Source organism: Ovis canadensis, chromosome 8 (genome assembly GCF_042477335.2).
Source record: "Ovis canadensis isolate MfBH-ARS-UI-01 breed Bighorn chromosome 8, ARS-UI_OviCan_v2, whole genome shotgun sequence".
NCBI lineage: Eukaryota > Metazoa > Chordata > Mammalia > Artiodactyla > Bovidae > Ovis > Ovis canadensis.
This window is the reverse complement of record NC_091252.1, coordinates 89,240,208-89,261,377: the sequence shown is the minus strand read 5'-3', so window position 1 is coordinate 89,261,377 and position 21,170 is coordinate 89,240,208. Positions and strand designations below refer to the sequence as shown.

Below are 21,170 nucleotides of genomic sequence, written 5' to 3'. Positions count from 1 at the left end.
TAGAGAGGAAGGCCCTGGAGCAAGCAGACACAATTCAGTGGAGAAGGGGGTGGATGCGGGAGTCTAGGTGGGTGTTCAGTAAAGGAGACTGAAATAATAACAGTGTTTGAATGTATGAACACACAGCAATGGGAAACCATATAGATCTACAGGGTGCAGGGTGCTCAGTCCAGTCTAACTGTACAACCTCATGGACTGTAATCTGCCAGGCTTCTCAATCCATGGAATTTTTAAGCAAGAATACTGGAGTGGGTTGCCATGTCCTACTCCAGGGGATCTTCCCCACCCAGGGATGAACCCGGGTCTCTTGTATCTCCTGCATTAGCAGGCGGATTCTTTACGGGCTGATTTACCTGGGAAGCCCATATTTACAGGCAATCAGTTTTAAATAAGAATGGGGGGGGTGGGGGAAGCCTAATCATTCCTGCCAGGAACTCACTTCTCTTCCCACAGATGTCACATCTTAAGAGAGAGACACCCGCTTCCCTAATTTACCCTCACAAACACTTCAATCTAATCACTGGAGATGCAATCTAACGCTCAGGATGCAGTAAGTACCCAAAGCTCCTTCACTATCAAGCTGGGCTCCGCTTGCGGACTGCACAATTATCAGACCTGATCGCTATGGAGCTGACCTGGAAGGCTGCTTCCAGCCTGAGCATCAACACCTCAGCTAGTAATCCAGGACTCTTGCCCTGTCATCAGCTTCTCTCACTCAAAACTCTGGCTCCAGGGGTCCTGATGTCCGAGACAAGACATATGCCCAGGCCCGAGAGAGAGCACCTGCGATCATTCTTAGGGAAGAGGGTCAGATTCCGGGCCGAGGACTTCAGTAAAACAAAGAACCCTTGATAAAAGTAGAGTCCCCTGGGAAGCAACACTTGCTTAATTTAACCTCATACTTCTTTGAACCCCCAGGGACGGCTTCCAATGGGACACTCCCCCCCCCCCTCCCTCCACCTCCCCTTCTTGCACCTGTTTTGTTTCTTAAAAGACAGGCTTCTGCTTTCACATTATCTCCTAAACCGCAAGATGAACGCTGGCTGCGGGGGAACCTGAAGTTGGAAGGCGTCTAGGCGCGAGAGCCTGTCTCATCCAGGGAGGCTCCCAGGTCTCCCAAGGTGCCCGCGAAGCCGCGGACCCCAGGGGCGGCGACCCAGAGCTCCGCACCGAGCCCCCGAGCTCAGCGGGCGCCGAGGCGAGGCGGGCGCGCGGGGGCCGGCGGCCCGGGAGGGGCGGGGCGGTGACTCACGCGGCCGGGGGCCGCGGCGGCACCTCCGGCCGAGCCGGGCGAGGGGCTGCGCCCGCCCGCGGGGCGCATGCGCGCTGCCTAGCGGCGCCCGCTCCCTCCCCGCCCACCTCTCCCTCCTCCCCCTCCCCCCCGCCCCTTCATCCCCGCCTGGCTCCCTCTCTCCTCGCCCGCCGGGTGCTGAAGTTGGGCGGATGGCAGCAAACCGGCTCCGCTAGAGGACCGAGCCGCTCAGCCCCGCGCCCCCGGACCCATCGCTGCGCTGCCCACACCTCCAGGCGACTGGGTAAGATGTTGCCTCCGATCCTGAGCGGTGCTAAGTCAGTGGCATCAAAATGTCTGCTTTGCACCGATGGGTGCATTTTTTTTTTTTTTAAGGTAACAGGGGGTGGGTGCGGAGGGGAAGGAAAGAGGGGGCGGAGAGTGCAACTCGGTGCGCCGGCTGGGGAGTCGGCTGGCGCGGGGGGTCTCTGGGCCGCCCCGGGGCTCCGCGGGAGGAAGCGGGGGCCGCGCCGCGGTTTGGGAAGTTGAATCCCGCGTTGCAGCCTCGGCGCGGTGCGCTCGTCGCCCTCCGGCTGCTGCGGACCCGTTGGGCGAGTGTCCTGCCCGCCCCGGGAACCTCGAGTCGGGTTCCCCCAACGGAGAGCCGGCGCCTTGGGGATCCGAGCGAGGGCCGGGGGGCGGCGGCGGCGGCGGGAGACCCCTGCGGGGGCGCAAGGTCCCACAGATCTGGTCTGCTGCTTGTTAGCAAACCGAATGTGAAATTAACAGTGTCCAATCGAACGAGCACCTCGGGGTGGAATTTTCTTCCTTCTTTACCTTTGGGAAAATGCAGGTGGGGAAGGTGTAAGGGGAGGGGGGTGGAGTCGGTGCAAAAATGCATACCTTGAGCGTCGGTAAAATAGCTGAGGTGTGTGTGTGTGTGTGTGCGCGCGCGCGCGCGTGTGTGTGTGTGTGTGTGTGTGTAGGGGATGGGGGCCTCTCTTTTGTTCTTTCCCCTCCTTTTGGTCGGAGGAAAGGGAGTTCCAATGTGCACTGCTTGGGGTAGATTTCACAGCCATCCAGGGGCGAGGAGGTGGAACGCCCACCAAACCCCTAGCTGCTGCCCGGGTGGGTGTATCCGGGACTCTTGCTATAGGTGATGCTGATTCTTTCCATTATCGCTAGAATTCCAGTTTAATAGCGGCGGACTCGCCAGCCTTCCTCCTCCTCTGCCTCTTCTTGTGCTGCGGCAGAGGCTGGGTGCAGACACTCGGCCGTTTCCTCTACTCCCTGCCTCCCTGTCTCTGAAAAATGTCGGAGGACTTGAGGATGGCGGAGAGACAGAGCTGGTCTCGGAAACCACGGATGGGGAGATGCTCCTGACGAGCGGGAGGCTGCTGGCAGGGCTTCCCCGGCAGCCCGCGCCAGCCTCGGGAGTCCCTGGGCTCCTGGAGACAGGGCAGGGGTCGCCTTCGCCAAAAAAGATGCCCACTGTGCGGGAGACACGCCCTGCGCCCCCCACCTCCGTCCGGAACCCCTGAAGGGACACCCACTCACCTGGGACAATCTCGGTCGCTCTGGCAAGACTGACCCTGGCTCCTGGCATAGTAGCTTTCCTAGCCACTCTGACCTTTACATAAACGTTTCCTTCTTTAAAAAGAGGCACTCGAAGGTTTGTCTAGAGAACTTTGCAGTCTTCCCACAGTTGTTTCTTTTTCTTTTTAAAAATTGTTATACATCCAGACCCTTTCCATCATGGGATGGTTGTCACAAATAATAATGAGAGCAATCTTGTAGTTTGATTCCCGTTTAAAATAAGCGTTTCTGAGACTGTCGTCTGCATTTCCGGCATTCACATACACTGGTTTTCCGGGTGATGAACCCTCTGAAAATCGTTTAATTGGAGAAATGAGAAACAGTTTTCACTCTTGGAATGAGAAATAATCTTTCTGTCTTGGTTTCATAGCTGCTAGACAGTATGTGTATTAAATACTTTCGAAAACTGTGAAACACTTTGGGTAAATTGTATTGTTTCTTGTGACAACAATAGCAGTTATCTGTGAAACATACATTTTGCACTAATACCTAATGAAAAGCTGATTTGTATTCATTAATTCAAATGAATGAGCCGTTTGACCTCCTCCAACTAAGTTACTATTATTAAGCTGTTTTTTCTGTTAGTATTAACTAAAACAATAATTAGCGCACTCATGGGAGAGTAGACATTCACTCTTTTAATCATCTAAAAAACTGTATTTAAAGAAATCATGGTAGGGTAGTTTATTTAACAGTTTTGGGAGATGAGAAAAGTGTTTATTTACAAAGGATTGGATGGTATCATTTATTAAATGAGATGAATCTCCATGACAATGCCACCTGATCTCAGAGCCATGGGCACTTTATCCTTCTTCCTGAATTTGTAGTCTGAAAGATTAAGAGACCCACCTAATTTACAAAACAAGCAAGAGAAGGTGTTTGTTATGCCAAATTCTACCCTCTTGCTCTGGCTCTTCAACTATTCCTTGGTTTTCAGTCCCTACAAAAGAGAATTAACAAAAAGAGTTAATTTGCTATTCCTGCTCATTAATAAGGCATCCAGCTTTTCCTGCTCAAATAGATATCTCTCTGCCTTTAGGGATCTTTCTACAGAGATCTAGGCTTCCTTGTTGGCTCAGATGGTAAAGAATCTGCCTGCAATGTAGGAGACCCAGGTTCAATCCCTGGATTGGGACGATCCCCTGGAGAAGGGAATGGCTACCCACTCCAGTATTCTTGCATGGAGAATTCCAAACAGAGGAACCTGGTGGGCTATAGTCCGTGGGCTCATGAAGAATTTGGCACGACTGAGCGACTGACAGTTTCACTACAGTGTCCTAAACGTCTTAGGCTTTTTAAAATAATAATAATAGTAATAATTTTTAAAAATTCCTTAACATTTCTTACCACTAGGGCCAGGGCCTTTGAAGAAAAGGAGAAATGTTTATATCCTCACCCATTTGACCTTATTATAACAGCCAAATCCAAAAGTAAATTGATAAAAATTCTGGTTGACTTGAGGATTAAAAGTAAGAAAGCATTTACCTGTTAATTTCCAGTTGTAGAGATAGTGGCCTTCATTTAGAAATCCATTTGCTAAAATACACAGGCTTTTCTGGAAAAGTGAAAGGTCGGCATGGATAAGGAAAGCCAAAAGAGATGGAAACCTATCCAACTGCATTTCTGCTGAGAATTCTTTTTCGGATAGCCCAACTCTGCTTACTTGACAATGAAAATATATTGTACCACCCAGAAGGGCAAATACAAGGACCACTGTACACACAGTGGATGCGAATAAAGTTGCTTATGTGCTGTGCTTAGTCGTGTCCAACTCTTTGCAGCCCTTCGGATTGTAGCCCACCAGGCTCCTCTGTCTGTGGGGCTTTTCAGGCAAGAATACTGGAGTGGGCTGCCATTTCCTCCTCCAGGGGATCTTCCTGACCCAGGGATCAAAACCACATCTTCTGTGTCTCCTGATTGCAGGTGGATTCTTTACCCACTGAGCCATCAGGTAACATGATAGTAAAAAGTATTTTATTTCATTTGATTATTACAGGTAGAGTATAAGCGTGAATTCATTATAGAGGTTTAAAATTATATGTTATTTCCAGGGAGTGACCTGGATCCTCAGAAATACTATAAATGTTTATGGAAGGGTTAAAGAAATGAAACAGTCCTTAGATTTAGGTAGCCAGGTCTTTTAATGTTAGATTATATTTACCCTCACCATCTCTTCCCATCTCCACTTTCCCCCCAAAGACTTCCCTGATATCCCCCCAAAATTCCTTTCTCTTGTTATTCCTGCTGCTGTGCCAATACCTAGCATAATATCTGGCAACAGGCAAATATTAAATAAGATCTTATTCAATGAATGAATTTTGCAGAGTTGGCAAAGATCACAAAAGATTTCCTTGATTTTTACATTAGTTTAGAAGAGTGCTCATGTTCATTACCAAATATAGTAGTTTGAAATTCTAAAGATCAGGTTCATAGTCCTGCATCTTTGGAGGAAGCCATTTTTAGAATTGTCACTTTGTGAATATTCATGTTTTTTCCATAATACTGCTATTGTTGATCTGTTTCAAACTTTGATTAAATTACCTGTGGGCAGGCATGGGCATGATGAACACAAGCTTTGGGGCCAGCTGACTTTAGTTTTTGTCCTGGCTCCTCTGTTTAATAGCTTTGTCACCGTGGTCAAGTCACTTACCTGCTTTGAGCCTCAATTTCTTCAGATATAACAGCAGGGATAAACACCCACTTCCTGAGACGTTTGCAAGCGTAAGTATAGTACAGTGTATATAAAGTGCTGGGTATGTGCCTAGCATGTCTTCCAAAGCCTAAAAAACTGCTACTGAAATATGGGGCAGTTTACGACCAATTCATTTCCTATGAATCAACAGGCATTTTTTTTTTTTTAAGAATTAGAATCACATTATAGAGCTTCATACTTGCTTTTACAAACAGCAGACATTACTTTGTTGGCATTTTCCAAGAAATTGAAATCAGTATTTTTAATATAGTTTAGTGACTGCAAAATAGTTCACCTTATGCATCTCAGTTTATTAGTTAATCTTTCAATGTTTATGTTATTTCCAATATTTTACTGTTTTAAGTGATGTGTGTTCTTAGACATAGGTTTTTATGGCATTTTTCCCCTTTAGGCTTGATACTTAGGATATCTAGATCTCTCCCAAGCAATATCATCTTTTAAGAAATCATTACTAATTTGATGTGTGAAAATGATATTTTCAAACTTTTATTTCTTTGGTTAACTAAGAATGCTTATAATTTTATTTGACGTGCTTACAGCAGCTTTTTTTTTGTCTTGAGGATCACTTGTTCAAGTCTCTGCCACCTTGTCCACTGTATTCTGAATGATTTTATTTGAAATGCTAATGTTAATTTTAAGAGACAAGGCACAAGCAAACAAAGAAAGAAGTGTTTAGTGACAAAGAAGACAAGAGGCAGACTGCTGGGATTATTGTAGCTGAACTGACTCCCTCTCACATGGAGTGAAGTAAACATCACCAAAGGCTGGAGAAGGATCAGCCATGCGATTAGGGCTGCTGTGGTGCCCATAACTCACTGCCACTTGCCACCATGCTTGGTCCTTCCAAAGTACATATTTCCTCTTACTCGCTGAGGTCTATCATTTTTGTGTACTACGCTCCTACACTCACACCTTACTAACAGGAAGGATGAACCTTACAGAAGAGCTTGAGCTTTCTGGCCAACCCAACACACGACATGACAAGTTTTTAGATTTTCATTGACTGTTGCCAGTTGCCAGTGTAAACTTTTGAGATTTCCTGAGATAAGTGAGATTGAAAGGAAATAGGCAAGTCGATAGAGGTCCTCCAGAGCATTAATTGAAGTTTCTCACCAGAATGAAATCAAGTGAGTTTCATTATAAGGCCATGTTGTATTGGAAACCTAACTTACCTCATTTTTTAACTGGAGGTGAAACTTAAATATTTAAAAGATGAGACTAATCTGGTACCTTAATGAGTTTGTGCTGTAGTGTTTCATGTGATTGAGTGTTCTGATAAGTTCCTGGTTTTGAATTTTTAAATTCTGCGACTACAGACAGTTGGTTTCAAAAGCTTAAATATTTAGCTTGGAAAATCTGTAAAGCCCCTTAGCTGTTAAACTACCTAGAAAGTGTAAAATTTTTTATAATTATTACTGGGTGCAGTTTATCAAATATTGTAAAGCTTCAGTAATACAGAATGTGTGAACCTGGAATTTATAATGAACAAGAGGCCCCTGTGGGAGGAACAGTGAGGTCTGGTGGAACAGAAAAGCTTCAAAGTTTCAAACAGAACTGGATTTGCATTCTTGCTCTACTGTGTACTAGATGTGCAGGCTTTATTGGCTAAACTCTGTAAGTGCTTTATTCTTGAAATTCTAGCATGAGTAATAAACATCTAAAATCTCTCTGAATTCCTTAAACTTTGTGTTTGAGATTAAAAAAAAAACTGTGTCAATAAATATAATTTTATTATAGACAATGAATGTGGTTCACAAAGCAAATATTTACTTCCTTGGATTAGGTCACAGGCTTTTCAAGGAACTTCTGATTGGCTGTTGAAATACAAAGGTTATAATTCAAGAGCCATGGCATTACATTAAACAGACACAACCCAGGGGAAATTATGACATAAATGAATGAGCAGGTAAGTGTTTATTTCATTTCTTTAATTATCTTGGGACTTCCCAGTGGCATCATGAGTTAAATTCAAGGAAAATTCTTTTGTGAAAGTTGACAACAGTCTGTATTTCAATAAATGGTAGGGGCTCAGTTTTTATGTTTTTTTGGCATATTATGACAGGCTATCTAATCTAGAGATTTTACAAATCCATTTTGGTTCTAGGAAAACTACCTCATATCTCCACCCTATTTCCCTCAACTCTTTTCCTTTTTCAGGCTTCAGTTAATCAAAATCAACAAAGGTTCGAAAGTCTGCTGTAACAAGAGTGGCAACTGTGTGATTTAATTTAAAGGGTGTGAAAAAGCATACGGAAAATTCCCCTTGAAAGAGACTTTAGAAACAGTGAATGCAATTTGGTAGAAGGAGTTCAGACTTTGGATTCAAACAGCCAGAGATTTACCCTTAACATTATTGAGTCTTAGTACCATTATCTGTAAATTAAAGACTGATTGTGTATATCTTAAAAATGTTGAGTGATTAAATGAAATGATGTCCATAATTTGTCATGTATTGACAATCACTATGCAACTGTTATGGGACTTCCCAGGCAGCACTAGTGGTAAAGAACCTGCCTGCCAGTTCAGGAGACTTAAAAGACACGGGTTTGATCCCTTGGTTGAGAAGATCCCTGGAGGAGGGCATGGCAGACCACTCCAGTATTCTTGCCTGAAGAATCCCACGGACAGAGGGGCTTGTTGGGCTGCAGTCCATAAGGTCACAACCATAAGGTCACAAAGAGTACATGACTGAAGTGACTTTGGACACACATGCAACTGTTATATACTGTACTAGAGTTAAAGAATGAAAAATAAACCCAAGAATAATTAAAATAATTAAGATAAACCCAAGAAGCATCCAGTAGATGGTAAGTGCTTTAAGGCATTTTTGTTTCTTGTCAGTATTTGTCTTGACTAATGGGTCCTTAATTAATATGAAAGCTGGGTTATTTTTTCCAGAGCAGCTTGTTTAACCAACCTGTTAAGTGAACATTCATTCATTCATAAACATTCTCAAGCATATATTATGTACCAGCCCCTGCGATATGATTTTGGATACAAAAAAAAAAAAAAAAGATTAAACATGGCCTCTTTCTGCAAGTTCACATAGAAGCTTCTTCAACTTAGTATTATTTTGTTTGCATCAGTTGAGCCCTGGTTGTTCTAAGTTTACAAGTCATAACTAGAGATGATGTGGAAGTAATGAGAAAGGATCTCCTGAGGATTTAGGAATTTTAGGCTCATTGACTTCCAGGTGTAGAAATCTCTGCTGCTAAAGAAAGCTCTAAGCAGAGGCTCAGATAAGGGGAAGGGAAAATAGGAAGTGGTTCTCTGGAGCTCTGTGGTTGATTTACCAGCCACCAAGTCCAAACCACAGAAGACCTGAGGCTCAGCCATCTTTGTGGACCCACCCCAACTCCCAAATCTCCCTCTTTAAAGTGACCACATTTGTCTGCATACAGGCGCACTGTGCCTACCCCTCTCCCCCTCACTTAAAGGCTACCCTGGGTGATCATTGGGATATTATTTGGTATGTTGGGGGAGGGGTAAGCAAAGGGAGATAGAGGAAGTGATAACCCTACCCTTCCTCAGGACCCACATTTCCCATACAATAAATATATTGTCATTTTTTCCCCAATATGATTGCAGTTCTTTCACTGATAATCTTTTTGTAATATAGTAAATTGACCAGAAGGGGGTTCCTGGTGGTTCAGTGATAAAGAATCGGCCTGCCAATGCTGGATACTTGGGTTCAATCCCTGGGTTGGGAAGATCCGCTGGAGAAGGGAATGGCAACCCACTCCAGTATTCTCGCCTCGGAAATCCCACGGACAGAGGAGCCTGGTGGGCTGCAGCCCATGGGGGTCACAAAAAAGTTGGACATGACTTAGCAACTAAACCAACACGATTGACCAGAAATCCAGAATAGTCTTTTCAGATATGAAAAAAAAGAAATTTGTTTTTAAAGAAAGCCATCTTCAGCACCTACTTGTTGAAATCACTAATGTGATCTCTAAGTCTAGCAACTAGATTTTTCCTGATCTAGGATGATTTGATATCCTAGGGTGAAGGCTTTAAGTCCTTCCTAGCAAAATGCTATGAATGTACAGTTAATTTAGCTATATATAGTAATGAAAGAATTGGCATTATGAATGAATTAACTTGAAAATAGCTAAACCCTCATTTCAGCCACCAGATTTAACTTGGCTTATCTTCAAAGCTTTAATTGGGCTGTTAATAAGTAACCATTTGTAGTAATTTGGGGTTTGAACCTATTTCTCAATTTATTTCACTCAGAACTACTATACAACATTTTGCTGGTGACCTACGAGTTTTGTGTGGTCAAGACTCACTAGATAAAACCAAAGGAAAATGAGTATCTTTTTTGAAAGCACTAAGGGATAGCTATGCTATATATTTCTGTATAATTTTTTATGCTAAAAAGCAAGTGATAGAGAAATTCTTGTACATTGGAATTGTCACCAAAGTTTAATATTTTAAAAAGATGATTTTTGTGTCTCAGCGTCTGAGTATATGGGTATGGTTTCCCTTTTTTTTTATGAGTTGAGAGCAGGAAATAACTGACGTGATGCTTGTGTAGTCATAGCCAAATGCTGGGAGGGGAAAATACATTCTTGAAAATCCAAGGGGAGGTACACTGAGGTAAGAATGAAAGTCAAGTGAAAAACAGAAAGACTGGGCTCAGAAAACGAGACTATTAGCTACAAACTTAGTACTTCTTAAGGTATAATGTCATTCAGTACATTGTTATGTAACTCCGCTGTATGATGTAACCACCTCCAGTTTTGTAAATTCATGCGGTCTAATCTTAAGAAGGTAATTTTTTTCCCCTTAATTCAGTTTTTTCATTGACTGAACATCTGAGTAATACAAGTGGTGTTTCATGAGGTAGAATTTCATTAAATAAGTGTTAATTCCAGGATGGAAAAAAATGTAGAGCACTTTTCTTGACTTGACATAGGTTATGTTGAATAGTTAAAAATTCTTGTAGGTGATACTCAAGTTCAACTGCATTGATAGAAAATCTGCTCCAAATTTTCTTTTTAAATGTCACTACTCCTAAGTCCATCTTGCATAAAATTAACCTTTTTGTGTGTGTAACAAAGAGATCTTTACATTTTGCTTTAAAATACCAGCAATGAATAAATGCACATTGTTTTATTGAGCAATGGACGGTACGATGACTTAACGTCCAAACTATTTATTAAGACTTTGAGGGAGTGACAAGTGTGTTTGGAGGAGATTATTTTTAAGGGAATGTGGATTTATGGCTTAGCAGAAACACTGAAAGTAATTACTTAGTGAAGCTGCTGATTACAACCAAAATCTATGTTGCACTGAGTGCTCTGGCCCCTGACCACTAGCCCCAGGAAAGTCCAAGTCTGGTCAAGTCTGGTTAGATCTCATGCAAAAAGAAGGAAGAACTGGAACTGTGCTTGACATTGGACCCTACAATCTAGAAAATTAAATTATGAACAGGCAGAAATGATGGGAAAAGAGCGGTCTTTTGGTGCACCTGTTAATGGCCCACATGGGTCTGGTTTTCCAAGAATTTGCATTCTGTTCCCAACTAGCCTTCAGGTTCAGCTACTCATCCCTCTCACTCTTTTTGTTTCCTGCCTCTTTATTCACAATTAATGCAACTCACTGGAGCCTTACTCTGCAATTGGAAATATGTGTGCTCAGTTGCTAAGTCATGATCGACTCTTTGTGACCCCGTGGACGGTACCCTCCTGCCAAGTTCCTCTGTTCATGGGACTTTTCGGGCAGGAATACTGGAGTTTGTTGCCTTGTCCTCCTCCAGGGGATCTTCCCAGCCCAGGGATCAAAGCTGAGTCTCCTGCGTCTTCTGCATTAGCAGGCAGATTCTTTACCACTGAGACTTGGGAGTAGTATCATTAAATAAGTCACTGCCGAGGCCGAAGGAACCTAAAGACTAGTTGAAGATAGAAAATAGATATGTAAATTGCTATTACTATTCTGTTCTAGGAGAGAAATAAAATGCTGTGAGGAACTTTCGATTCATTTTAGGTGCTCAGACCAGAATCTGGTAAACATTCTTTGGAGGCGGTAACATTTTTTCAAAGTACTGAAAGATGGAAATTTGAGAACGAATGGCCTTCCAGGCTCAGAGACAATGTAAAGAAAGAAAGGCACAGAACTAGGGAAAGTCGAAAAATACTTTGTGGCACAGTTTTCCAGAAGTACAAAGTACGGGCAGGAAATCACAGGATAAAGCTGAGAAGGAGACAGATACTGGTGGGTATTAATATCCAAATGAAAAGCTAGCATCGTCCTTGATAGGGGCAGAGTGCCATGGGTGTCAAATAAATAGGACATCACAGGATGAAGACTGGACATGTCAGGTCTGGGCAGAGAGGAGGAGAAGGCAGCAGGAACACGATTTCAGCTCTTCGGGTGAGAGGAGATGAGACCTGAACTGGGAAAATATCCAAAGGCTAACTGAAGGCAGTTGGGAAGATGATATCATGAAAACCTGTTCCACTCAGAGCTTTCAAGACTTGGTCACCATTGAGATTTAGAAGATGTGAAAAGACCCTTAAAGCCAATGTAGATTTGAGCCTGTGTATCTAGGTAATGCCGATGCCATTAAGACCTGGAGAAACCAAACTGATGAAGAGGCTGAGTTCAACTTGGGGAAGGTTTTGCCAGATCCATCAGGGTTGTTGATTAAAAGCCCGATTGATTCAGTAGGAAGCAACAAGTCTGCTCTTAGCTATGTCAGTAGAGGCACAGAGCGTCTAGAAGGAAGTTAAGGACACTTCTGTACTGTTCTGCATTTTTCAAACCACAACTGCTGCTGCTGCTGCTAAGTCGCTTCAGTCATGTCCAACTCTGTGCGACCCCATAGACGGCAGCCCACCAGTCTCTGCCGTCCCTGGGATTCTCCAGGCAAGAACACTGGAGTGGGTTGCCATTTCCTTCTCCGATGCATGAAAGTGAAAAGTGAAAGTGAAGTTGCTCAGTCGTGTCCGACGTAGCGACCCCATGGACTGCAGCCTACCAGGCTCCTCCATCCATGGGGTTTTCCAGGCAAGAGTACTGGAGTGGGGTGCCATTGCCTTCTCCGAAACCACAACTAGAATGCTGTTTTGAATTTCTTTCCTTCTGGACACCCTCGTTAGAGTTTTGTGATACAAATAGTAAAATGAACAGAAACCAGTTATTCATGGGAGAAGTGATTATTGGAGGTATTTGTACTTTTTTAACCTGGAGTAGAGTGGTTTCCCTAGAGAATATGTATGTTTCTCCATTTGGAGAAGAGCCATGTGAAATGATTAGACTCATTTTAAATTGCCCCAGTGACATAACAGGAATAACAAAACCACATGGCAGAGTAGTAAGGAGCTAATACAGACATTGCCCTGTATCAAATGTAAATTTGGCATTTAATGTAACTTAGCTGTTTGTTATTGTTGTTTAGCTGTTCAGTTGTGTCTGACTCTGCAACCCCATGGACCATAGCCTGCCAGGCGCCTCTGTCTGTGGGATTCTCCAGGCAAGAACACTGGAGTGGGTTGCCATTTCCTTCTCCAGGGGATCTTCTTGATGCAGGGGTCGAACCCACATCTCCTGTACTGCGGGCAGATTCTTTACCACTGAACCACTGTTGTTCAGTTCAGTTCAGTTCAGTTGCTCAGTCATGTTCAAGCCTTTGCGACCCCATGGACTGCAGCACGGCAGGCTTCCATCACCAACTGTCTTTACCACTGTCTTAAAAATAGCATTAGAACCAGTGGGCACATGTCATTGAGATAGATTTTGCTGTCCTATTGAGAATAACTGTTTAACAGTCAAAGCCAGCTTGGTAGATGCGCTACCTTGAAAAGTGATGAGTTTACTGCCAAATGTTCAGTGGATAAACAGTTGGCAGAGATATTATGGAGATGAGTTAAGGGTTTGGAGGGTAAAAGAACGGCAAGGCCTCATTCTGACTCCACAGTTCAAATGGCTCCGGGGAATTTGGAATATAGACTCAGAAGAGAGGTTTCAGCTAGAGATAAACCTTGAAAATCTTTTATCACTGGTGGTGGTAGTAAGTGATTACCAGGAAAAAATGTTTAGGGAGCAGCAGCAACCTGGAATAGAATCCTGTAGAGTATCTATGTTGAATGGGCACGTGGGAAAAGAAGGAAACTAAAATACATGCACATATATATCAATACATTCATTCGTAAGATGATCAGAATAGGGGAAAAAAAAGGTGTTAAAAAGAAAATGGTATTCGTTTTTCTCTTTCTGACTTACTTTACTCTGTATGACAGACTCTGAGTCCATCCATGTCTTTACAAATGACCCAACTTCATTTCTTTTTATGGCTGAATATAAAATAGATAATGAATGAGAAGCTACGGTGTAGCTCAAGGAACCCGGCTCAGGGCTTTGTGGTGACCTAAATGAGAAGGATATCCAAAAAAGAGGGGATATATGTATACATATGGCTGATTCACTTTGCTGTACAGTAGAAATTAACATGACATTGTAAAGCAACGATATACTCCAGTAAAAATTAATTTAAAAAAGAGAGTGAAGGCACTGTAGTATACCATGAAATCAAGAAAGTGGAATTACTCTTAGCCAGTTTCATTCATATTTATAGTTCTCTCCCAAAAAAAGATTGGAGAAGAGACAGGGAAGGAAGAGCAGCTGGTTTTGTCATGTGGCAGAGAGGGTAAGATCAGGAAATTCCTTGGGATTGTCTAGAAAGCACTTGTGATTAATGATTTATATACTTTCTGTTTCCAGAAGGTTTGGGGCAACTTAAACAAAAGCACTTTCACAGAGGGCAATGAAAAGTAAACAATATATAGGTAAGAAGCCACAGAGAAAAGTAAATGGGGGGGGGGGGGGGGCGGGGTGTGCAGTAAGCATGGCCCAGAACATGGATGGGCATGTTGTCATAACAGAAGCGCTCAGTTTCAGCTCTCAAGTTCCAACCACCAAAGTAATAAGGTTTAAGCAGACAGGTTACCTGGAACCCACTGGTAAACGAAGAAAACAGTTTTTCAGAAGTCTTTTTTTTCCCCTGGCATGAATTTCTGTGACTTGTATATCCTATGGATTCTCAGTTAAGGAACGGTAGCATATTACACTACCATGATGCTGCTGAATCAGATGCTGGCTTGCTTTGAATTAGTTTCTTTTTTAAGCCCTTGAAGGTCAAGTATGTAGTATTAGGATGAAGTCTGTAAAAGCCAGTAAGGCAGTGATAATTTGAGACGAGCCAGGCGTCTGGTTACTCTTGAGTCTGAAAAATCAGCATGTGAGGTAGCATTAGAAGGAAGGGCATTCTCACTAGGAGACTCTAGGGTAATTCCAGGAACACAGGGGAGAGAAGACACCACATGCCCTGAAGCCTCAGGTCCTCTGCACACCCACTCCCTGGACGGAAACAACTCTCCTCTTGATCTTTCTCATCACCTACACTTCAGTTCAAATGTCACCTCTTTAAAGACCTTTTCTGTACTCTCTAATGTTGGCCCATCCTTATTCCTCCTCTGGTCTGTCATTCTTTAATAATAGCCTACTTTATTTAACCCACAGCCTTTACTGTACTGTTATTTGATTTATCATGTCTCCCTCCTTCTTCCAAAGAGAATGCAAATTAGTACACCGGGAAATGCCAGGAACAGAGCAGGTGCACCGTGTGTGGAAGGAATGAATGATTCGTGGATAGGGAGGAACTCAGCTCAGTATTGATGGGCTAAACTAAACGAATGGTGGTTCTGGGGATGGAATAAATTCTCCCTAAAGTGCTAGCTGAGAAGGATGATTATCATCATGACAGATTTTGTTCTGGGAATTTTAAGAACACTCGGACTTGGAAGAAGAGCACAGATTCTCTGTACACTTGCCTTTCCACTTATAAGAAGCAGGGTTCCTAATATGAATGTTATGTTCATGTATATTCGTTCATTGATCAAGGTTCTAAGGGAGGGTGGAGCATAAGTGGGAAGAGCACAAAGGGCCCTGTGGGGGGGGGCGGGTTGGGGGGTGCACACACATACTCATTCATGTCTGATTCTCTGCAACCCCATGGACTGTAGCCTGCCAGGTTCTTCTGTCTATGAAATTTTCCAGGAAAGTATGTTGGAGGATTGCCATTTCCTGCTCCAGGAGATCTTCCCGACCCAGGGATTGAACCCATGTCTCTTGTGCCTCCTGCATTAGGGGGTGATACTTTACCACTGCACCACCTGGGAAGCCCACAAAGGGCCCTACTTTGTGGCAAATTCTCTTTTTTCTCCTTTGAGATGAGACTGTTTAACTTTACTCTCTTAACTTTTGAAGAATATCTTTCAAAAATATTGTTTGCTATTTTGGCATAAATAATGTTGCAGGACTCTTTTTTAAAGTACTTTGTTATTAATTGTACCTCCTTTTATGGGTCCCTCCAGACAGCTAACAATAAAACCCCTATTATGCTGGGGAGTGTCATTGTTGGGGGAAGTGTATGTGGGTGGTCCAAGAAACGCATAATAATTGCCTCAGGTATAAATCAGTTCACTGACATCCAAATAGAAAAGCAAAGGTGCCCTTTGAAAGAAGCAAGCACCTGTGTATTGGAGAAGAAAATGAACCTAACTGATGTTAAGACTGAAGCCAGAATGAAAGGTGAACCCGAGACACGAGGAATGTAGACTAGTTGTTTGAATGAACTATGGAGAGGTGAGGACTAAATAGAGAAGAGGGCATGGCAGCCTGAGGTGGGTAGCAGAACCCAGGAAAAGTGTTTTTCAACATTTATTTTAGGTTTACAGAGGACTAGGTTTGCTGGTTGTGAGAAGCAAAATCATCAACGGAGAAAGTTCCGGGGGAATGCCATGAAATTTCCTGGAGCATCGCTTTTATTCATCCCTGAGAAATGTAAAATGTTTCTATATGGAAACAAAAGCAAATATTGGGAAATAGCATATATTATTCATCATTCATTCATTCAAGGTTAGACCTAATCCTTGAAAGAAACTGTGATTATTTGAGCCCCATTTTGGGCTTTGCTTCCAGACTCTAGGGTACAAGTATAGCATTTTAGAAGTAGTGGAATTTCCCCAAGGTTATAGACAGACAAGGAAGTTTAGAATCATGGAGGATAATAAGCTCAAAAGGTACCTTGAAACTATCTGAGTCCACAAAAATAATTTTTTTTCTACCATCTCAACTCTAATATTTTAGCTCATCGATAGAAGAAAGATGAAATTATGGAAAAAATGTTAGAAATTGCTTTTTTTCCTAATGGTTTTACTGGAAACATCCAAAATGACAAAAAGTTTTTTCAGCTTAGAAGACAGAATAAAAATAATAATCTAGTTTTCCTTGCATGCTGAATGAGGAATTTTGATCATAATATTAACTGTATTATTTAGTCAATTGACCAAATGTTTGGCTGTTAAAAAAGTTCGTAAAAATGTGAACAAAGAGTTTTCTACTTATATTTTGTTAACTTGTTCCACAAGGGGCTGTCAATCTAATAAGTGTTGCCTTGTGTAATGAGCAAAAGTAAATTACCATAGTTTTGACCAGCTATGAATACAAATTTCAAAATGAAACTGAGTGCCAAAAGTCACAAATTCACTGGGAAAGCAGTCTTTTGAATGTGATATGAAATAAGGTTAATTTCTGTTTATGTTCATTCTCTTATTTGAAGGCAGAGTAGTGAACTGTCATTCAAAAGTAGAGAGATAAACAGAAAACTAAAGTTCAGATCATAAAAACGAAAGGAAGGAATCAGTGTTTAACTGCAGGTCTTTCAAACCACAAAGCAGAAATCAATTTCACTTTGTGTAATGTCTTGGGGTTGTTTGTTTCTAATGTCCCACTGCATTTGGCTTCTGTAGGAATAATTTGGGGATAGAGAACAAGTGATTTTGGAAAAAAAGTTGTGACGTAGAAGAGAATTGATGCCGAATGAGAAGCACACTTTTGTGTATGACTCACCCAGGGAAGTTTCTCTTTTAACAAATACTTTGTCGATGTTGTTCAGTCACTCAGTCATGTCTTACTCTTTGCAACCCCATGAACTGCAGCACGCCAGGCTTCCCTGTCCTTCCCTGCCTCCCAGAGTCTGCTCAAACTCACGTCTGTTGAGTCAGTAATGGCATCCAACCATCTCATTCTCCTCCTGCCCTCAATCTTTCCTAGCATCAGGGTGTTTTCCAATGAATCAGCTCTTTGCATCAGGTGGCCAAACTTATTGAGTATCTATTAAGTGACAGGCTCTGTTCTGGGAGATTCAGATTTATTAAAAAACAAAACAAACAAAAATGCCTGTCTCTAGGAGGCATATATGTTTGATCTTTGATTTTTTTAATTGATTCATAAAGGGAATCCTTTGTAAGGCATTCAGGGTCCTTTGTAAAGCAGGGCTACCAAATAGATATCTGTGTATAATATACATGTTTATGTATTTTAATAGTTTATTTTACTCCTCCATTAATTGCAAATAAATAAGGCTAAAGATCATGGCATTTGGTCCCATCACTTCATGGCAAATAGATGGAGAAACAGTGGAAACAGTGTCAGACTTTATTTTGGGGGGCTCCAAAATCACTGTAGATGGTGATTACAGCCATGAAATTAAAAGACACTTACTCTTGGAAAGAAAGTTATGACCAACCTAGACAGCGTATTGAAAAGCAGAGACATTACTTTGCCAACAAAGGTCCATCTAGTCAAGGCTATGGTTTTTCCAGTGGTCATGTATGGATGTGAGAGTAGGACTATGAAGAAAGCTGAGTGCCGAAGAACTGATGCTTTTGAACTGTGGTGTTGGAGAAGACTCTTGAGCATCCCATGGATTGCAAGGAGATCCGACCAGTCCATCCTAAAGGAGATCAATCCTGGGTGTTCATTGGAAGGACTGATGCTGAGGCTGAAACTCCAATACTTGGGCCACCTCATGCAAAGAGTTGACTCATTGGAAAAGACCCTGATGCTGGGAGGGATTGAGGGCAGGAGGAGAAGGGGACGACCGAGGATGAGATGGCTGGATGGCATCACCGACTCGATGCACATGAGTTTGGGTAAACTCTGGGAGTTGGTGATGGACAGGGAGGCCTGGCATGCTGCGATTCACGGGGTCGCAGAGTCAGACACAACTGAGTGACTGAACTGAACTGAACTGAACTGAAAGGCATAATAGCTGTATCTAACTGAAGTATGAAAGGAATTTTCTACATTTAATTCTTTGTAAACTGACATGACATCAGTCCATTTCAAACCAATGTATTGTACTACTCCAAATACATTAGTTGCAGTTCAGAAAATCCTGGAATGAGAGGTCAGAGGAAGAAGAGTCCATGCTCCTGCCTTCCCTCATTCAAGGAAATAAAGCTGATAGCATCCCAAGTTCCGGGCACCAGGGGGAGAAGTGAGCTTATTTTTCTTCGGCAAGAAATCGGACTTCCCTCTAGGAATTTCCCAGGAATGAGCCGCCTGTTTTATATTCATCCCTTAGCTCTTTCTCACATTTGCTCTTGCTTCCCTGTGTTCTGGGCTCTGAGGTACATTTCAGAGAATTGAGAGCATGATGAACTGATAAAGAATTTTGAGGAGCATCAGAAAATTTAGATCATATTTAACAGAGGTAGAAAATCAAAAGAAATATGTTCCTGAAATGCGTATTTAGGTAGTAAGATAGGAATGCAGTTTTACTGTGTCTACGCTCCTGGAAAAATTATATATGGTAACTGTATAGTGTGTGGAGCCAGAATGGAAGTGAAGTGAATAAAAATGAATAAAGCTGTAACAGAGAAGAACCAAAGGCAGCTTAAAATTACAAGGAAGGATATGGCACTCTTTTTTTTTTTTTTTTTTGACAGATGTTTAGCAGATCTCCCTGTAACTGACATGTATGCAAAGTTTCCAATTATAGGAGAAACAATATTTCCTAAAGTGGAGCAATCTGACCTCCTCTTGTATCTGTGATTTATTTTGGTTCATAATGACATATACAGAATCATGGAATGCCTTTGTTTTCAAGGATAGCATTGAAGCAAGAAATGAAGACTTATCAGGAGCTATTAGGGATTTGATTGTTACCAAGGGGAAATGAAACAAAGAAATCTGAATGTATTCTAAGAAAATAAGTAACTATAGCTAATGCTTTGGTTGGTTTTATTTGTTTTACAATGATGGACTTTACAAATGTGTGGGTATTCCATATCCACTTGCAAGATAGTGAAGGACAGAGAGGCCTGGCATGCTGCAGTCCATGGGATCGCAAGAGTCGGACATGACTGAGTGAATGGACAACAACAGAAGAAGGGATATTTTTACAGCTGAGACTTTAAAATAATAAGTTTTAAAGTTATGTGTTTGGGGAGGGAATTAAAATGTAATTATCATAGTGCCTGATGTGATAAAAAATATGATACATACTGATAAAAAATATGATACATACTTTAAGAAGTTTATTTTTACCAGTAATTGTTTTGTACAATGTGAAAATTATAATTTAGTTTAACTTAAAAGAACAATTACAGACTTCATAGTAAAATGAAATCAATTTAAATAAATTATTACTTTTGTGTTAAACTTTTTTTTGACACTTTAAATATAACTGTAATACTGTTAAGAGGTGTTTGCAAAAAACTTGACATGCCAGTGGTTATAGTATATAGTGTATGTGTGTGTGTGTATGTTAGTTGCTCAGTCACGTCCGACTCTTTGCAACCCCATGGACTGTAGCTCTCCAGGCTCCTCTGTCCATGGGATTCTCCAGGCAAGAGTACTGGAGTGGGTTGCCATTGCTTTCTCCTAGTATATAATACTATACTGCTAAGATGTGTGTTTAATCTTGAGGTGGGATTTTGGAGAACTGAATCCTAGCTATGGCCGTAAAGCTAATTTGTGAACTCCTGAATCCTAGCATGCCTAAGAACTGTAAGATTCAGATGAGATCACTGTCATGCCATCACAATGTTTATGTTGGTTCCCACTAGTCATCTGGGGTTGCTGATTGACCATGGATCTGGATGCTTTACAAAGTAGTGAATGCCTCCTCCTAAAGGAGGATTTCAGAGGCAGACTCTGCACTGTTGGAGGATGAACGTCTTCCTTTTCTTTCTTCCCCTCCCACTTCTACCTGCAAAGACCGATATATATGCTTACTTCCAGAAAGTGATTTCTGCTCTGCCACGTCTGTGCCTTTGCTCGACATATTTCTGCCTGGATCGCTGTACGTATGTCCCTTCACATTCCTAAATCCCGACCATCTTTGAAGGTCTAAGCTCAAGTCCGAAGACCTTCACGAGCCCTCATCTGGCCTCCTCCAAGTGGCCTCTCTTTGGAAACTGCCTGTATCATAACAATGACACATGTTCTTTCTTTTTTTCTCCATAGTTTATTTTTTTTTCATTTAGACACTTGTATTGTCTTCTGCATGAGCAAATCCTTTCCGTTTCCACATTCTTATCCAAGGGTGGCATCTACAGTCACCCACAATGGAATTCCAGCAGTCAACCTTGACTGATCCTCCCCCACCACAGCCATCACACCCTTGCTCATATCTAACTATCCCCAACCAAGGCTTACTCTGCCTCTTGGGAACTTCTTACCTCTGCCCCATTTCCCCGTTTTTGCTCTTCCAGTTCACTGTCCGCATCTTGCCTGGGCTCCTTGGCAGCATTCTCTGTCCACCTGTCCTCCACG

At 42.2% G+C, this 21,170-nt stretch overlaps 1 protein-coding gene across 1 annotated transcript in view; it reads left to right on the top strand.

The window, feature by feature from the left end:
• Positions 1-1,376: 1,376 nt before the first annotated feature.
• RGS17 (regulator of G protein signaling 17) overlaps positions 1,377-21,170 on the top strand; it is a 103,882-nt gene continuing 84,088 nt past the window's right edge. The window contains exon 1 of the mRNA XM_069598917.1: positions 1,377-1,535. The gene's annotated coding sequence lies outside the window, so the exon portion shown is untranslated. The remainder of the gene's footprint in view (positions 1,536-21,170) is intronic.